At 36.2% G+C, this 18799-nt stretch overlaps 1 pseudogene across 1 annotated transcript; it reads left to right on the forward strand.

The window, feature by feature from the left end:
• The first annotated feature begins 4771 nt into the window (after positions 1–4771).
• On the forward strand, positions 4772–6029 carry LOC104608521 (cold shock domain-containing protein 4 pseudogene; annotated as a pseudogene). Its single transcript, XR_016075947.1, has one exon. The product of XR_016075947.1 is annotated as a cold shock domain-containing protein 4 pseudogene (transcript).
• Positions 6030–18799: the final 12770 nt, after the last annotated feature.

The following is an 18799-nucleotide window of genomic DNA, read 5'->3' on the forward strand; positions in this document are numbered from 1 at the left end:
CGGTAGGGGCGTACTGGGCGATATCGATACTGTTTTTACTTTTTTTAATTTTTTTTTAAACCGGTTTAGGGGGGCTGGTTTAAGGCTCCTCCACCCCTGAACTTTTTCGAACTCTGGTACACCCACTGTATTGGGAGGTTCTAGAACGATGCTTATTGGCCGATAAAGGGCAAATTTCTTAAATTACCCTTATAGTTTAGTTAATTGACCAATTGTTTCAGCATCCCAATTAAGTCGAATTTGCCCTCAATTCCTCATTTTCAAAATAAAATCCAATTGATTTTGTTAGTATTTTAACACCCAGTTATCCGAATAGGGTCGATGGTACAAAGGATTACAGACAAAGAAGTCCATTGGTCCTAATAATAATGACATGGAAGAATTTCGTATTTTGATCACCATCATTCATACATATGATGTGGTGCCACTGCCAATTGCATTTGGTATAACTGGGCTTCTATTTAATCAATATGCTTGGAAATCATGCCCCATTTGCTTTGCCAACTAGTTTCAAATATAGCGTTGAACTCATCTTTTTTCATCCAAACCATTTCGAACCTCGGCGTCCTATTACTCTCCCAACATGCCTTGAGTGTAATAAGGTGGGCATGGTCACTAGCCATCCATCATGGAAGTTGTTGGAACAGACACCAAAGGGAACAATCTCAACCATTCAGAAGTGAATGGTTCCCACTTCTGATTGAACCAAGTGAAAGCAGGATCACTGAAGCCAAGTTGAGAAGCCCACAATCTTGAAATAAAGCCTGTTTATTATTTTAAGATTATGTTTGGGAGTGCTTATGTTAAAAAATAAGTGTTTATTTAAATAATTTATTTGCATTTGACATTCAAGTTTTTCAAGTGTTTATTTTAAAAAATAATCACTTATTCCATATTGGGTGTTTGGTAGTTTTTTTCTCCAATAAGCACTTAAAATTGGCATTTGTGACTATTTTGTCCTCAATTTTCTTTCAAATTTTATAAAAATATTTTTATGAAAGCACTTTTGCAAAAGTAATGTTTTAAAAAGTATTTTTTCAAGAAAACATGTTTATGAAAGCATTTTTACGAAAGCACTTGTACTTTTATAAAAGTACTTTTGCATATGATAGGTACAAAATCTTGGAAGTAATAACTTGAGGGAACTCAAAATCTGAAGCATTCTTTAACTTGTGAGTGTTGAAGCCAACCATCTACTAGGTCTTCCCAGGAGTCGAAAGAAATTAAACAAGGGTCGTGGATTCTGAGACCATCACATATTTAATGTGGCTTTGCTTGCAACGCTAGCATGGAGGATCTATACAAATCAAGATAGTCTCTAGGTCAAGATCATGAAGGGCAAGTAACATTTCAAGCCCATCGGCCCTAGGATAGGGCTTGAGGGACCAATTTGGGTAAGTAAGTTGATAAACCAAACTAATAGAATCTAGGATGTGGCAAAGTTGAATAGCCTTTTCTCTTGAGAGGTAGTGAACAAAATTCTTGACATCAAATTAGCCACCTATGATTAGGAAGATAGACTTGGTTTGGATAGCTGGGAAGGATGAGAATTTTTCTGTAAATGCTACTTTTTTCCTTGCAAAACAAAAGTTGGAAGACCATTTGGTCCCTTCCAACTGATCAAAACAATAAAAGTATTAATGTTGTCAAATTGCAATTCTAGTTGTAAAAGATTTGAAGGCCAAAGGTACTCTACTAAAGACTCTTGTTTTATTTGTAACAAAGAAGTGGAATCAATCATGCATGCTCTTTTGTACCTATGATTTTGCTAGATTCATCTAGTTTGGATGTAACCTCAATTTGCATATGGATTCCTGTGCCAGATTTCCTTCTTTTGTTTCATGGTTCTATGGTTGTATGACTTGGTGTAAGAGGAAATACACTAAGGCTGCGTTTGGAAATGATGCAAATGGAGTGTAAATTCCGGTTCAGGGTAAATTTGCACTCTAGTTCACTTTTTGCTTGTGTTTGGAAACATTGCATTGACAAATGACAAAAAAACACATTTTCTAATGCATATTTACATTGATAATGAGATGTAAAAGTACATCGATAAAAAAAAATAAGTAAATTTGCAATCAAGTGGGTTTTTGATAAAAAAAAGGCATATGCTTTATTGGAATTCTTGTTTGCATCCATTACAGCTAAAAGTCTGTTTGGTAAGAAGGTTAATTTGTCAGTGCAAAACTAGCCCAACTTTGCAATTTAAATGGACTGTTTTACACTCTACATATTTGCATCGCTTCCAAACGTATCTTAAGGAAGTAGCTACTAGAATGGTTATCTATTCTACATTGTGTACTTGGAACATTTGGAAATTCTAAAACAACTTTGTTTTTAAAGAATCTAACCTTTATAGAGAGGAGGAAGATTTTCCAAGCAAGATATCAAAGTCCTTCCCCTCTAGAGATACTCTCACTTAGTCAAGTCGATTGGGAGGTGCCAGAGGAAGGCTAGATCAAGATAAACATAGACACTAGCTTCATAAATAAAGGTGTTTTGGGCTTTGATTTTGTAGCAAGAGATCATGTGAGCATGTCTTTTGATTCAATTTGGTCCTTGTTCATCGGTGAGCCCCCTTTTGTTCCATTTCCTCAGTTTAGACTTGAGCCAACAACCTTTGTCTTTTAGAGCCTTCTAGCTTGAACCCCCCCTTCCCCAAGCTTGTTTTTGCCAAACATCCTTAGCATGAGTGACACACATCTCCTCAAACCTAAAGCGCCTTTTGCATTTGCCTACCAATGGATTTGTTTCAAGGGTGATAGAAAGATGGTCAGAACCACTCAGGGGCATATTGAAAACAACTGCTTATGGAAAGAGCTTAAACCACCTCTCTCACAAGGCCCCCACAGTCCCTCTTGCTACACCAAGTCTACTTTGGCCCCGTACTTTTAATATCGCTCGGACCCAAACTAAAATTTCTTTTAACCTTCCAATTTGCTTCCACAGCTCAAAAAATTAGGCTTTCTTTCCTCTATTTGGCTCACTTTAGAAAAATGAGCATACCACACATCTATGATCTATATATTAAAATGGAATGTGCCAAACCTGCACTTTTCTGCTTTCTGGTTACTTTTCATTATCTTTTTTATTTTTTTTTTCTGGTTTTCTTGAATTTTCTAATTTTAAAATTGAACAAAATAACTCAATTGATCAATGCCTTTAACTCTCTCCTTCAATAATTAATACCACTAATTCTCTCTCATCTCCATTACTCCATTAAATTTCACAAAATTCATTAACTTTATCTATATCTTTATCCATTTTATTTAACTACAATTATGTATATATAGATATGTTTACATTAAATTGTAATTATTCGTAAAGATTATATTAAAATTGAGATATTCAATGATATATTATTACGCTAAATAATCTACTTCCATTTAAAATTATAATTCATTTATATTCCATTTAAAAATAATAAAATTAATTAACCATAATAAAAATAATTCAATAAAAGTTACTTAAATAAAATAACTATTAATTATTGTTATTGATAAAAATATTTTTATTAATATAATAAAAATAATTTAATTAAGAAAACGAATAATATAAATTAAAAACTAATATCAACTTAAAATTTATATAAAACTAATACAAAATTATCTAATAATTATTAGTTTTATAATTAACTTTTTAGTAATTTAAAACCAACTTAAGTTCTACTAAAAATAAAAAATTAATATAGTTAATACAATTTCATAAGGAATTTAAATTTAATAAAAACTTAATATACTTAATTTAATTTTTACTAATTTAAAAAATTAATATAAAATATTAATTTTAAGTATAGTTTAATTATTTTAAAAGAAATTTAAATTTCATTTAAAAATGAGGAAAATATAAAAACCTCCTTGGGTTTTCTAAGAATACTATCAAACTTCCTAGTGTTTTGACCTTAACAAAAACCTCTCCTATTGTTTTGAAAATAGGTGCAAATACGTTCCTTTCGTCATCATGCCAAATAAAAAATGTTAATGTAAATTAGTGAAGGATAAAGTTGAAGCTTTAAATTGTGTATGATAATGCATAAACAATGATAAGGGTATTTTGGTCCCTTCAATGTCTTTGTTATCAAAAAGCCGCAGGAAATGAGATATTTACACTTTTTTTTTTCAAAATTATAGGGAAACCATTGTTAGGGTCAAAACACAAAGGTGATTTATAGAATTATCATTTAGATTCTTTTTATAGTTTTACCTAAAAATAAGAATAAACCAATAAAATTTAATAATTTTTTTTCAATAAAAATAATACAAATTTATATAGAAAATAGGAAATTAGCTAAGATGACTAAAGTGCAACTTAAATGAACACTACATTATTGGAACTGTGATAGAACTCCATTCTTAATTTTGCTTATAAACAAAGCCTTTTGAGTTAATTACTGTGATCACTTCTAAGTTGACCTCTTGACTTCCTCCTACAATCCACCAAACGAGCATTTAATAGGGTCAAAGTTCTCTCCGGAGCCCATAAAAAGGATCACGTACACGTGACGTGAAAGTTCTCTTTCCGTTATCCTTTTTCTAGGGTTAATTTTTCTAATACACATGTCTGACACGTGTCAGAATAAACTTACCTATTCCTTATCTGGAATTTAACTCAAAGTTGGATTCGAATTGTTAAAGGGGTATTTTGGACATTTGATCGAAATCCTAACTAGAAGGAGAAACGATTGTATCGGACGGCAAGAGTTTGGCCAATTCTCTCTAACAAACACCAGCCGTTCGATATATGGGTCTCACTTCAATAAGCGCCCTAAAACCGTTCGAAGTCGACAGCCGAGGTTCCAACTTCCCAGCAGGAGAGAAAGAGACGAAAAGGGAGGGAGAGGAAGAGTCGGAGAGAGTGGGATTATATATTACAAGCTGCCACCATTAACGATGATTCGATCTCAGAGGAAGAGCTTACTATTAGTTGTGTGGTAACTTTCCTTTTTCCGATAACAAAGATGGTTATAAAGAGTTAGGGCTTGGAAACGAATTGGTTGTACAAACAAGAGGCCTTCTTTTGCGATCGCCGATCGAAACAATGGCGCAGGGAAAGAGAGTGATGGGGACCGTGAAGTGGTTCAGTGGGCAGAAGGGTTTTGGTTTCATTACTCCCGAAGAGGGAGAAGATCTCTTCGTTCACCAGTCGTCGATCCGATGTGACGGCTACCGGAGCCTCTCGGAGGGTGAGCAGGTTGAGTTCGTGATCGAGAAGGGTGAGGATGGACGGTTGAAGGCGGTTGACGTGTCGGCACTGGGTGGAGGAAACATCTCGGGAGGCGGTAGTGGAAGAGGGTTTTTTGGTGGAAGGGGAAGAGGCGGCGGTTATGGTAGTTTCGGTGGTGGTGGGTATGGAAGAGGGGGAAGGAGTGGCGGCAGAGGAGGTAGGAGTGGAGGGTTTGGAGGCGATGCTGGTGTTTGTTATAATTGTGGTCAAGCTGGTCATCTTGCCAGAGATTGTAATCAGGGAAGTGGTGGTGGGGGCTTCAGTAGGGGTGGTTCTGCTGCTTGCTATAACTGTGGGCAAACTGGTCATCTTGCCAGGGATTGTAATCAGGGCAATGGTGCTGGTGCAGGCTACGGTGGGGGTGGTGCCGGTGCTTGTTTTAACTGTGGTCAAACTGGACATCTTGCCAGGGATTGTGATCAGGGAATTGGTGGCGGCGGAAGCAGTTGGAGGTCGGGCAGCGGCGGAGGTTTTTCTGGTGGTGGCGGGAGTTGCTTCAACTGTGGGGAGCAAGGACATTTTGCAAGGGAGTGCCCCAACAACGATCAGAATATGACCATCTAGTGATGAGTTTTGAGTTTGATATCATTTTATAGTTTTACTTTTTTTTTTGCATTTTTTCTAGGCTTATGGGAACTGATGGATTTGGGGTTAATGCAAAGTGGAGGGATATTGTTATTACCATGCAGTTCTCTCAAATTTTACTTCTTTTTGGATGATTCTCTTTCCTATTTTCTGGTAAAGTCTCAGAATTTGATATGGTGGGTAATTGTTTAAATGAAGATATTTATAGTTTTTTCCTTCAATTTCTCCCTTTCCCCAGTGGATTATCCTTACATGTGGTTTATAAGGAAGAAATGGAACATCTTTTTGATTGTTCCTAACTTCCTACCTGTTGATGTTTAAGCTACCGTTTAAGTTTGATCTCTGTGCAGCGTTATGCTCGTTTCTGTTTGAAATTCTGATGGTAGACTTAAATTGTCTGGTTTATTTGTTATGTTCAAATAATGCTCATCAATCATTTGATTTTTTCTATACACGCAAAGTAATACATGGAAACACTTTGCCTTTTGATTCGCTTTGATGCTTTTGCAGAGTTGTTTGAGGTTCCTATCTTAAATGGTTCGACAAAAGGGCTGAGGTTGCCTTGGTCTTTTCATTGCCTAATCTTTATATGTTGATTAGATATGCTCGGAGTCTTTTAATTTTTTATTTTTAAAATGATGTTACTATTTTGTTTCTGGCGACAATGGAAAGAGGTAATATGTTCTGGATGGTCTTTTTTTTGTAATAATCAAGAAGAAATGTTTATGAACTGTTACCCTTGGGATGCCATAAGCCTTGGTTTATTGTTAGGGTTTCTTGTTTCTTTCTATGGGTAAACTATGTGATCTTATGGCCTTTTTAATCAAGAAGAAATGTTTATGAACTGTTACCCTTGGGATGCCATAAGCCTTAGTTTATTGTTAGGGTTTCATTTCAATTTTTCATTGTATGTCAGTTATCAATTAATTTGAGCAAGAACTAATTTGTATTATATTTTTTGTGGGGCTTGAACCAGAAGATGCCTTGTCCTATCTGAATAACTGGATCAAGTGGCATTTTTTCCATTGGGTTTAACTCCCATTGCTTGGTATGCCTTGCCTATTGTCATGTACTTGACGTTCCAATGGTGCTTCTTTAATGATTGCCATGTGCCACCTTGTATTTTTATACCCAGCATCAGTCCCGTGAAAACAGAAACATATCCGTAAAGGGAGTCAATAGTTGTAACTTGTAAGACTGTATAAAGGAAGTGATAATAATCTGAACACTTGGATATTGTGTTAGAATGGGAGTTCAGAACTAGAAGAAAGTTTGTCCTCCTATATGTTCTATATGTGTGGCCCTAGTGCTTACAACTAAATTTAGGAAATTACTAGAAGAAAATCTCGGCTTATCAGATTCTCCTGGCTTATATATTTTTCTTAAACTAGTCATTATGATCCATAATTCAATATGATGGGTCAGAAAAATCAAGTTGTCAATTAGAATTGAAAAATGCTAGTGTGTGAAAACACTTTTTCATATGATATGAAATGAAAAGTGAGCCACACAACCCCCCTGAATTGGCATACCTCCCACTTGATGACCTCAGCTCCCATGAAGTGAGGCTGAGGTTTCTTCCTTATCGTGTGACAAATGCTAGTGTGTGAAAACACTGTTTCATATGATATGAAATGAAATGTGAGCCACACAACCCCCGTGAATTGGCATACCTCCCACTTGATGACCTCAGCTCCCATGAAGTGAGGCTGAGGTTTCTTCCTTATCTTGTGAAAAATGAAGCTTTTCGTACAGTAGTTAGGGCCCATTAGAAGTATTTAATTTCTGATATTTGGTGATGGTTTAATTTTTGGACCTAGTATCCTTTTTAAAGTAAGTAAATAAATGAATAAAACCTTTTCAAATTATTTTTTGACCTATTGCCCTTGGATTCCTGACCTATCTGCATGTTTTTATCCACATGTGATGTTTGCGAAAGAGTAGTACAGATGAACAGGATTGGCTTCTTTTGGATTCCATTTTGATTTAAGTATTCCTCCAAAGATGACAGTGATGGTTAATGTTATACATTTAAATAAGTTGAAAAGAATTGATGGTTCAGTTCTGTTTACACTCAACTTATGACTTGTCCTTCCTTATTCCTATCATTATTTGAAGCATTAGTAGTTTGGGAAGAACACCTTTTATGTTGACCGATTTTAGATATGCCTTTAATTCTTTTGAAATGTTTGCAAAAATGCCAGAGCACCTGGCAGTGCAAAACACCTTTTTATGGTTTTTAAGGTACGAGTATCTATTGGTACTTATGAATTTAGCATTATGTATATATGTCTATTGATAATGTATTACTATTCATAATGTGGTTTTTTACTTTCTGTGATTGTTCACTATGTCCTTTCAATCCTTTTGTATCTTCTACTTTTTTTCCTTTTGTTGGGTTTCTTTTACTCCTTGATAAGCACCAAAATACTCCTTGTCCTTGGTTTCTTGAAGTTGGTGTGATGGTCTAAAATTATAAACACTGAGAATGGTTTGAAAACAATTTCTAACCTTACTCTCTGAGCTCTTGTCATTTTTGTTAGTTCCATTGTGGTCATCAGGATTGTGAATGAAACAGTAAAAGCTTAAGTATGGTATATACTTGGACTAATTGTATTCTTATGATTATAACTGCTTGCATAAGAGTTTTCCTTGTATGGTGGGCCTTCAACATGTTCTGCTAAAAGATTCAGACCTTGTTCTGCAATTTGGAGGTGATTCCTAAAGACGTAGTACTTTAGTGAGTTGTTTATTTTAGTTTATGGAATTTTTGCAAAACCTGGTTTCTTTTCGTAAGTTCAAGGTTATAGTAATATCTTCATTTGAACATAAATGCTGTTGAATGAAAGATGCAAGGTTGTTGAATCTGTGTTTGTACTGCATGCCATGTATATTGCGGTATGGCATCTAACAAGGACGAACATGAACACACTAATTTGATGATTTGCAAGGATTTGAATGAGTTTGATCTCCAATTATCACATATTTTCTGTTTAATATTCTTGGGTCATTCTAATACAAGTGCTACTGCAGTAGAGGCATTGATCATCATCATCCAAGCCTTGTCTCAACTACGCGTGGGGTTGGTTACATCAATCTTGTTTTGTCATTCTGTTCTGGTCTGTTTAGTGCTATATCCATTGTTAAATTATGGATGTATAGTTGCGTTGAAATCATTTTTTTATACTTCCATGCAAGTCTTTTTCGGTCTGCCCCTAGCCTCTGCCAGCCCCTTCAACCAGTCAGATCACTTTCTATGACAGGTTCTCTTCTATGCACATAACCAAAACTATGTTGATCTACTTTTTTCTTAATTTTTCTCATATTGAAGCTTCTTTTAGGTTTTTCTTCGAGTATGACTTAATTTTACTGCTCATCTATCTAGGCATTTGCGGTTTTGCCACAGTTATTTGTTGGAGATTTTTTTAATTGGTCAACACTGTTATTCCACTAATTCTATGGGAGACATCCTCCTTAAGTAATGAAGGAGGCCTCATTTAGTTATTTTGGTCTCCAATCTTGTGTACCTTGGTAGTTTGGTTTGCATTCTTATTATTAAGTTTACATTGCTTATATCCTGTTTATTTTAAAACCTATTGCTTCTAATGTTGTCCATAAACCTAATTTTGCATTTAACGCTGTGCTAGTTTCATCAATTAATACTGTCATCAGCAAACATCAGTCACTTACCATATTAGGAGTTAAGGATCTCTTTTTTAATACTCTTTAGCGTCTGTTTGGCATTGATGCCTTTGCTCCACAAAATGGTGACACATCAGCATCACATCTAAAAAAACAGTGCTCTAGGAAATGTATGTTTGTTTGGAACTGTTTATCCATAAAAAACAATGTTCTAAGCCACGCTTTGAGAATCAGGAAGGTGTAGCTTGGAGTAATGCCGAATTTGGCATCCTGGAGTATTAGTACCAAATAGAAAACATTGCTGTTGCTCCAGGAAATGTCTTACCTGGCAGCAATGTTTCCAAAAATAAAAGACATTATTTTCTTAAATAACGGTGCTTCCAACCCACACATCAGCAATGTTTCCAAAAAAAGACTGTTTTTAATTACTAAAATAATTTACATTATTAATATTTTATTTTTATAAATTTTGTTTCTATCCAGTATTGTATGTCTGGTACCAAACAAGATGAAGGCAGTTGTAAGTTTTTTGGTCAAACATGTACAAGAAATTGATTCCAAGACTAGTGGAGCTTGTTACGCATTAGAGCCATGGCACCAATGATGTTAATTTATAATTAAACAATAAATTTTTTAAAAATTAAAATATTTTTATGGCGGTCTGATCTATGATGTAATAATTAAAAAGTTTGGTTGAGATCCATATGGCGGTCTGGACCAGATAATGAACACCCCTAATGGCTGTTAGAATGGTAATGCGAGTCAAGCAATAGTTGTGGTAACATAAGCCAAGGGATGGAATAAGAATGATGTTGGATCATTAGGTAGCATAACAGGACTTGGTGAGGTTGGATGGGGCGGAACACGGCGGCAATGCACAGGACTTGGTGATGAGCTATTCTTAGAAAGATTCAATAACTATGTAGACGCTAAGGTGTTGGTGGTACACACTCCTAAACAGGGGGGTTGACCAGGACACTTACGGATGGAAAAACTTTAGATGTTGGGGGTCAACAAATAGACCTGTTGAGAGAATTTCTGAGAATGTGGGAGAATGTTAGAGAAATAGGATGGGAGGGCTTAGAGATCTATGTTATCTTATTTTTGGAGGGGCTTTTAATGGAATTTTCCTGTTTTGGAGGAGCCAAGCACCTACTTTATTACATTTTCATCCCTGGTTGGCATTAACATGGTTGCAGGTAGTTGTCTAGTGGCCAGCCTTGGTACCTGTGTGCATGCTGAGCCATGCCATGGCCTTATGTTTGGTCCATGTGGCTCAAATTGACATGGCCCAGTGGTGTATCAATGGTCTAATATTTTTGGGTCAATTACAAAAAAACAAAAAAAAAGGGGTCAAATTGGATGATATCATCTTTTCATATTAAAGTGCTTTTGTTCCAAATAGACAAATTTTAGACAATATTCTCATTGCTCATGAGATGTATGCTATAATAAAGAAAAATAGACATCTAGAATCATGACTTGCAAAATTAATATAGAGAAGTCCTATGATAGATTGAAATGAGATTTTATTGAAAAGTATTAGAGAAATTTGATTTTCACAACAAATGGATTATGGAATACATAAAAGAATGCTTCTTACCAGATTCTTATTGATGGGTCCCCCACAAAGGTGGTGAGTCAGTAGGGGATCATGTAAGGGAATCTTCTCTCCCCATATATTTTTGTCCTGTATGCTGAGGCACTCACTAGTTGCATGAAAAAGGAAGCCAGTAATGGTGACATGCTTATTGGTTGCAAGGCTTTTAGAGGTGGCCCCACCATCCCTGTCTTGCAATTTGTAGACGGTTGTTTTATTTTTGCTAAAATATCTATTAATGCCTGCCTTAGAATTAAAAATATTATTGATAAATTTGCTTTAGCTTCTAGCCAATTGCCAAATTACTCAAATCTACTCTTTTTTTCCATATATATTCCTATTAGACTCCAAAAAATAATGTCTAAAATTCTTAAAATCCAATTGGAGAAAAAATCAAAAGTTATCTTGGAGCCCCTATAATTGATGGGCGAGTGTCTAATAAAGTGTTTAAATCTCTCAGTGAAAAAATGAAGAGTATACTAGTTGGGTGGAAAAAAAAAATCTCTTTCTCTTGTGGGGAAATTAACTCCTATCAATTCTGCAGCATCAATGGTCCCCAATTTATGATGTAGTCTTTCAAAATCCCCAATAATGTCATAAGTGATATGGAAAAAGCTCAAAGGAGCTTTATATGGTCGTGTAAACTAGAAGAGAATGTGTATGGCCAAAACTCTGGGGGTATGGGTTTGAAAATTTTGAAATGGGTAAATAAGGTGAATTTGTGGGTGAAGATGGTCAGTTTCAAGTATTTAAATAGAATGAACTTTAGGGATGTTGAGCCTAAGATTCTTGGGTAGGTAGGTTTCTTATTTTAAATGTTGTGAATCTAGAGGCAGTCTCCACTATTGATTTACAAGTACGAGTGTTGTTGACCATGAAAGAAACATTTGGAAGGAAGACCTTATTAGGTCTTTAGTTCTGAATAATGTTTGGCGTTGTGTAAAATCAATTTTAATCCCCTCTAACAATTCAGGGGATAGGATTGTTTGGAAGTTCACTCCGGATGGTAAGTTATCAATTAAACCAGCATATAATAAAGGGTGTCTTTGTAATAGAGAAAGTGGCAATTTTGTTGATGTTCAAAAGACTTCCTTAAAAGCTTAAATTCCCCCCGTGTTCCTTTTTCTATTAATTGCGCGTTTTGTGGAGTGGTAGAGAACTCAGATCATTTATTTATTAATTATTCTAATACTAAGCAAATATGGCTTAGTGTAGATTCCTTTCTACCAACCCCAGGGAGCACTGATACCTCGATTAACAACTGGTGGTCCAAAGTCTTGAATAGTTGAATTAATAATAATGATCGGTTTGTTAAGGAAAAGCTTGCAATTTTGCTTTGGTTTGTTTGGAAGAATAGAAATGACAAATGTTTTGGTAATAAATCTTTTCAGGTCCAAATTATTGTTGATAAAGCTTTTTCTTATTGGAATGAAATTAAAAATTGTTTCTCAATTGTGCCCAATGAAGCTTTAAAAGAGTGGAATTTTAAGGACTCTCTTTCCATAATTGAAGACGACTCAAAGCTTGTGATCAGTTGTCTCAAAGAAAAGATGAAGCCCTCGTGGAGATTGGAAAGCATCATCAGTGAGTGTCTCATCTGCTCATCCGTTTTCAGTTCAAGATTTAGTTTCCAGTATGCATTTCGTGAGGCAAATTAGGTAGCAGATTGGCTTGCTCATAATACTCCTTCAATGGGTTCTGTCGGTTCAAGCGTTGTCCTAAAGCGTCTTAGGGAGATTTGTTTCTTTGATTCTTGGGGTAGAACTACCCTTGTCTTGTGTATCTCCTCAGTGGTTCTATAATAGCCGATGAAGATACAACGACTGGAGCGAACTGAATAGTTGTCATGAGTTCACTGTATAGTGTGAGAGTAACAGACATCCAAAAACTCTGAGGTGGTCATAAGATGACCTTTTTCCAAAGAGAAATTCATATGGGCTTTGCCCTGATAGAACTGGACTAGGTAAATAATTGATGATCTTGATGGGAAGACCAGCATGGAACCTTAAGGCTCTTGCCACTTCTAGTAGATGACGATGCTTGCGTTTGACAATTCCATTTTGTTGTGGGGTGTCGACGCAAGATCGTTGGTGAATAATGCCATGATCACACAAACTACTGCTTTAAGGGTCCATAAACAAACTCGCTACCATTATCAGATCCGATCCCTTTTATTTGAAGACCAAATTGAGTGTTCACCATATTACAAAGCATAATAGTGTGAACAAGAATCAGATTTACATTTTAACAAGTAAACCAACTTGTTATTGTGTACAACCATCACAACAATCTATTTTATTGGGTACAACCATCGGCAAATCTTTTATTTTTGAGATACTATTGAAGGAAGCATGGCCCAACTGATGGTGCCAAATGCTTGTAGGTGTGGTGGTATGACTGGTGGAATGTAGGGCTATGATGGGAGATGAAATAGTTAAGTAGTAGAGACCATCACGCCTTTGACCCACTCCAATTGGCCTCTTGGTTGTTAGGTCCTATAAAATACAAAAGGTGGGGAAGAACAACACAATGCAGTTGTAATTAGTAGGGGTAAGCATTCGGTTTATTCGGTTAAAAATCGAACCGAATAAATCGAAATTTTAAAAACCGAATCAAAATCGAAATTTAGAAAAACTGAAATAACCGAAACTGAAATTTTCGGTTATTTTGATTAAAACCAAATTTTAATTATATATACTTTATTATATATATTATAATATATATTATATATTGTATATTGTATATTATATATTATAAAATAAATCAAATTTCAGTATATTATATATTAATATATAAATATATTATATATTACATATTGCATATTATATATTACAATTATATATTATATATTATATATAATAATAAAAAGTTTGGTTAATTCGATTAACCAAAATTCTAATTCCAAAAACCGAAATGACCAAAAACCGAAATAGTCAAACCGATTTAACCAAAAATCGGAAAAACCGAACCAAAAAATCCAAAACTGAAATTTTTGGTTCGGTTATTCGGTTTTAACCGAATTATGCTCACCCCTAGTAATTAGATGTGAGTTTGCTGACAGATATAAGGTTGCATCGAAAATTTGGTATGAACAAAACATTGTGTAAGGGCAGATCAGGAGTTAAGGTGACATCCCCTTGGGAGGAAACCGCCATTGTTTATCCATTGGGGAGTTGAACAGGTTTAATCACAGGATTCAAAGTCCTGGATGTGGGAGCCATGTGATCAGAGGCTCCACTATCCAGAATCCATACTTCTGAATCAATGACCCAAGTAGGTGGAGTGGATGACTTACTAGCAAAATTGGCAGATGCCAATGTACTAAAGTTGTTGAGTAGAGAAATGAACTACTAGTATTGTTCCCTTGTTAATCCAACAATCGGAGATCCACTGCAACACTTACATTTTGGATGGCAGCCTCCCATTTGATCTGTCCAATCCATGATCTTGATCTGTTAGTGATCAAGATTTCCCTTTGCTATCACAATTTGGAGGATAACCAACCAACTCATAGCACCAGTCTTTAGTGTGACTAGTTTTCTTGCAATGGTTGTAATAGTATTGCGACCAGTCTTTAGAGTTCTTTGTATTTAGTTTCTGTGAATTGGTTACTTGAAATGTCGATGCATCAGATGTTGGAGATCGTCCATCGGATAGTGTTTGGTGTCTTTCATCTTGGAGTACTAAAGCATAGACTTTCCTTGGGTTTGGTAATGGTTCCATTCCCAAAATGTTGGATCAGACATTACTGGATTTGTCACCGAGTCCCGTAAGGAACTGATATACTCGCTCGCATTCTCGCTCAAGGAGGAACTCTTTCGAAGATTCACACGTACACAGGCCATAGGTGAAAGCGGGAATACTGACATAGACAACAAGCTCGTCCCATAGGCTCTTCATTTTTGTGAAGTACATAGTAATTGAAAGATTGTCCTGTTTGAGAGAGCTCAATTACCTCTTTAGGTGAAAGATTCGAGGAGCATTGCTTTGAGAATACATGTCTTCAAGATCTTTCCATATGTCCCTTGCACTATCGATGTAGGCCACACTATCGTGCAGATCGCTCGTTAGAGAATTGTAGATCAATGAGATTACAATAGACTCACAGTGTTTTCAGGCTCGTTGCTCCATTGGTTTTCTTGAGTCTGCTTTTCAATTGATCCATCTACAAAACCGAATTTGTTCTTGGCCCATAGAGCATTCAACATTGCTCTGTGCCAAGTTGTGTAATTATCGACATTGAAAGGAGACGACATGAGTATAGCACCCGAATTATCAGATGGATGTAAGTAATAGGGAGAATTTGGATCCGTCTCCATGTCTACTCTGTTTTGATCGCCGGTGACTTCTCCTAAAGTCGTAGTGATCGTTGATAAGAGATGACAATCTTGATCTTAGCAATAGTGGTGGCTGAGTTTTTCCCACTCTGGTACCATGAAAAATATTAGACAATAGTGAAAATGAACAAAATACATATGAGATGATGTGGTGAGTTGTACCACGTGAATCGCAACAAACTAATTACAATAAATTAACTAATTTTGTTATTACCCCCCTCAAGTTGGAGCAAGGATGATGCAAATGCCCAACTTGCGAGTTAAGGAAGAGAATTGATCAATGCCCAGAGCTTTTGTGAGAAGATCAATAGGTTGTTCTCTACTGGGAAGATGATGAATAGCAATCTCTTTCTTGGCAAAATGTTCATGAATGAAATGGCGGTCTATCTCCATGTGTTTGGTATAATCGTGATGAGCTGGATTGTTGGCTATGTGTAAGGCCACTTGGTTGTCACAATATAGATGCATTAGAGTAGTCACTGAGATGGTGAGATTAGTTAGTATATGCTTCAACCATATTATCTCTATAGTTGCAACTACCATTGCACGGTATTCTGCTTTAGTAGAGGACCTAGAAACTATATTTTGCTTCTTGGTCTTCTAGGAGAGTGGGGAATCACCTAACAATTTAACATAACTTGTTGTGGACCTCCTAGTTAAAGGACACGTGGCCCAATTTGAGTAATAGAAGGCTTTAATAGCTAACCCAACTGTAGAGGAGAGGAAAATGCCATGGGTTGGTGTTGCTTTAAGATAACGTAATACTCATAAGGCAACATCAATATGTTCTTGAGTGGGCTTTTGTAAGTGTTGGCTTAGGATGTGAATAAAGTAGTTGAGTTTTGGCCTTGTAACAGTGAGGTATACAAGGTGGCCCACAAGTCTTCGGTATTGAGTAGGGTCTTCCAAGAGAGGACTAGAGGAATCATGAAACTGACATTGTTGCTCCATAGGTGTAGGGCTAGGGTGGTACTCAACCATGCTTTTATCTTGTAGAAGATCCATAACATATTTGTGTTGACATAAGAAGATGCCAAATGCAGAGCGATTGACTTCAATCCCCAAGAAGTAGGTGAGAACTCCAAGATTTTTTATGTGGAAACAAAAACATAAGTACTGCAATATAGGCATTAAATTGCTGATAATAGAATACAGAGTAATCAGCGGTAGATTGGGTGAAGCCATATTGTTTGAGTGCAATGGAAAATTTTTCAAACCACATTCTTCAAGCTTGCTTGAGTCCATAAAGAGATTTGTAGAGTCGGCATACCAAGTTTGGTGTTGTTTTGTCAAAATCTTAAGGAATCTTCATGGAGATCGCTATTAAGAAAGGCATTGTTTATGTCAAGTTGGTGTAACAACCATCCCTTAACTACGACAACTGCAAGAAGGCAGCGAATTGTTGTATGTTTAGTGGGGTGTAGGTGTCATGATAATCAAGGCCCTCTACTAGGGTATACCCCTTGGCTACAAGAAGAGCCTTGTATCCTTCGATGGACCCATCAACATGAAATTTGATTTTGTATACCCATTTGGATTCAATGGGTCATTTGCTGGGTGGCAACTGATAAGGATTAGACTCTCAACGGAAGCTCAAAAATTGCGTTTTCAGGTTTATCTTGGGCTTATCTATGTTATCCTCCATATTTTATTTTTTGTACTATTAGACTTCTATTAGGACTCGTCTATTTGTATATTTCTTCCACATGTACATAGGATGTATTCAATTGAAATCTATATAAACACACCCACCAGGCGTAAGCCGGAGTGTGAACTTTTCTCTCAACCCTCAACTATTTTATGATATCAGAGCTATATCAGACCTACGTCAAAACACCATGTCAACTCCATCCATTACCCAATCCATGTCATATGAGAGTCAAACTATTAGCCAAAGCGGAAGGATACTAAATCTTCCAAACACCTTTACTGTTCGTCTACATGGAACCAATTATTTGCTTTGGAAGTTATCCATTCTTCCAGTTTTGAGAGGAAACCATCTATTAGGTTTCGTTGAAGGCACAGAAAAATGCCCACCCAAGCAAGGCAACCACACTGACACAAGTCATCGTAAGCTCGACCTATCGAGATTGGGTGTAGCAAGACCAACTATTAATGGGTTGGTTGCTTATGATACTTACTAAACTGATACTTGCACATGTTATTGGGTGCACCTCCTCCCGATCTATACGGATAATCTTGGAGCAGTTGTATGCTTCAAAATCAAGAGTTCGGGTCATGCAACTTCATTTTGAATTGCATAGTTTGAAGAAAGGGGCTCTCTCCGTTCCTCAATATCTTCAAAAAGGAAAGAATCTCACAGATAATCTTACTGCAGCAGGTGAGCCTCTCTCTGACACAGATTATATTCTCACTATTCTTAGTGGGCTCAGTTCAGAATATGAATCATTTATTACTGCTGTCACTACACGAGTTGATGCCTACACAGTGGAGGACATCAAAGGTATGTTACTTAATCAAGAAATTCAATTGGGTCAACTCAAAGGCTCCCATGGTTCTCTTGATTCAAATTACCCAGTTGCTAATATGGCTGTTAGGGGTAATGCTAATTTCAACAACATAAATGATTCTCATAATTTTTCTAAGGGCAACAAATCTTACCCTCAACTTCTAAACCTCAATACAAGTGTCAGATTTGTTGGGGTAAGAATCACTCTACCTTTTAAGTGCAAATACAGGTTTGACAAGAACTTTGAAAGAGAAAATTTTAAACAATAGAAGCAAGCCTTTCATGTATCTACTGACTCATCACATGGTGAAGCTTGGTACCCTGATTCAGGTGCAACGAACCACCTTACGGTTGATCTTTCCAATTTGAATGTGCATTCAGAATACACTGGCCCGATCAACTTCGTATAGGCAATGGATCCGGTTTGCCTATAAAACATATTGGTTCTTCTATTATTCCTTTTTTAGATCAAAATTTGCATTTGAGAAATATTCTGCATGTTCCTCATATTACCAAAAATTTATTATCAGTTGGTCAATTTTCAACAGACAATAATGTCTATTTTGAATTTCATCCTAATGTCTTTTATGTGAAGGATCTTCTCACCAAGAAAGTTCTTCTTCAAAGGGTAAATGAAGGCGGCATTTACAAGCTCTCCAATTCACATAACGTGGATACACATACACCATTTGCAGATGTTGGAGAGCGCACAAATATTGATGTTTGGCATAGAAGATTGGGCCATCCAACACCTAAGGTGGTTCGTTCTATTATTAATAGATTTTGTTTACCAATAGGTTCTCATAATAAGTTAGAATTTTGTGGTGCTTGCCAAATGGGCAGAAGTCAAAAACTACCATTTTATTTTGATTCTACTACAATGCGTTCACCATTAGAGGTTGTTTTCATAGATGTTTGGGGGCCTGCCCCGGTAGCTTCTCC

Source organism: Nelumbo nucifera, chromosome 5 (genome assembly GCF_055504915.1).
Source record: "Nelumbo nucifera cultivar China Antique chromosome 5, China Antique-T2T, whole genome shotgun sequence".
Lineage (NCBI taxonomy): Eukaryota > Viridiplantae > Streptophyta > Magnoliopsida > Proteales > Nelumbonaceae > Nelumbo > Nelumbo nucifera.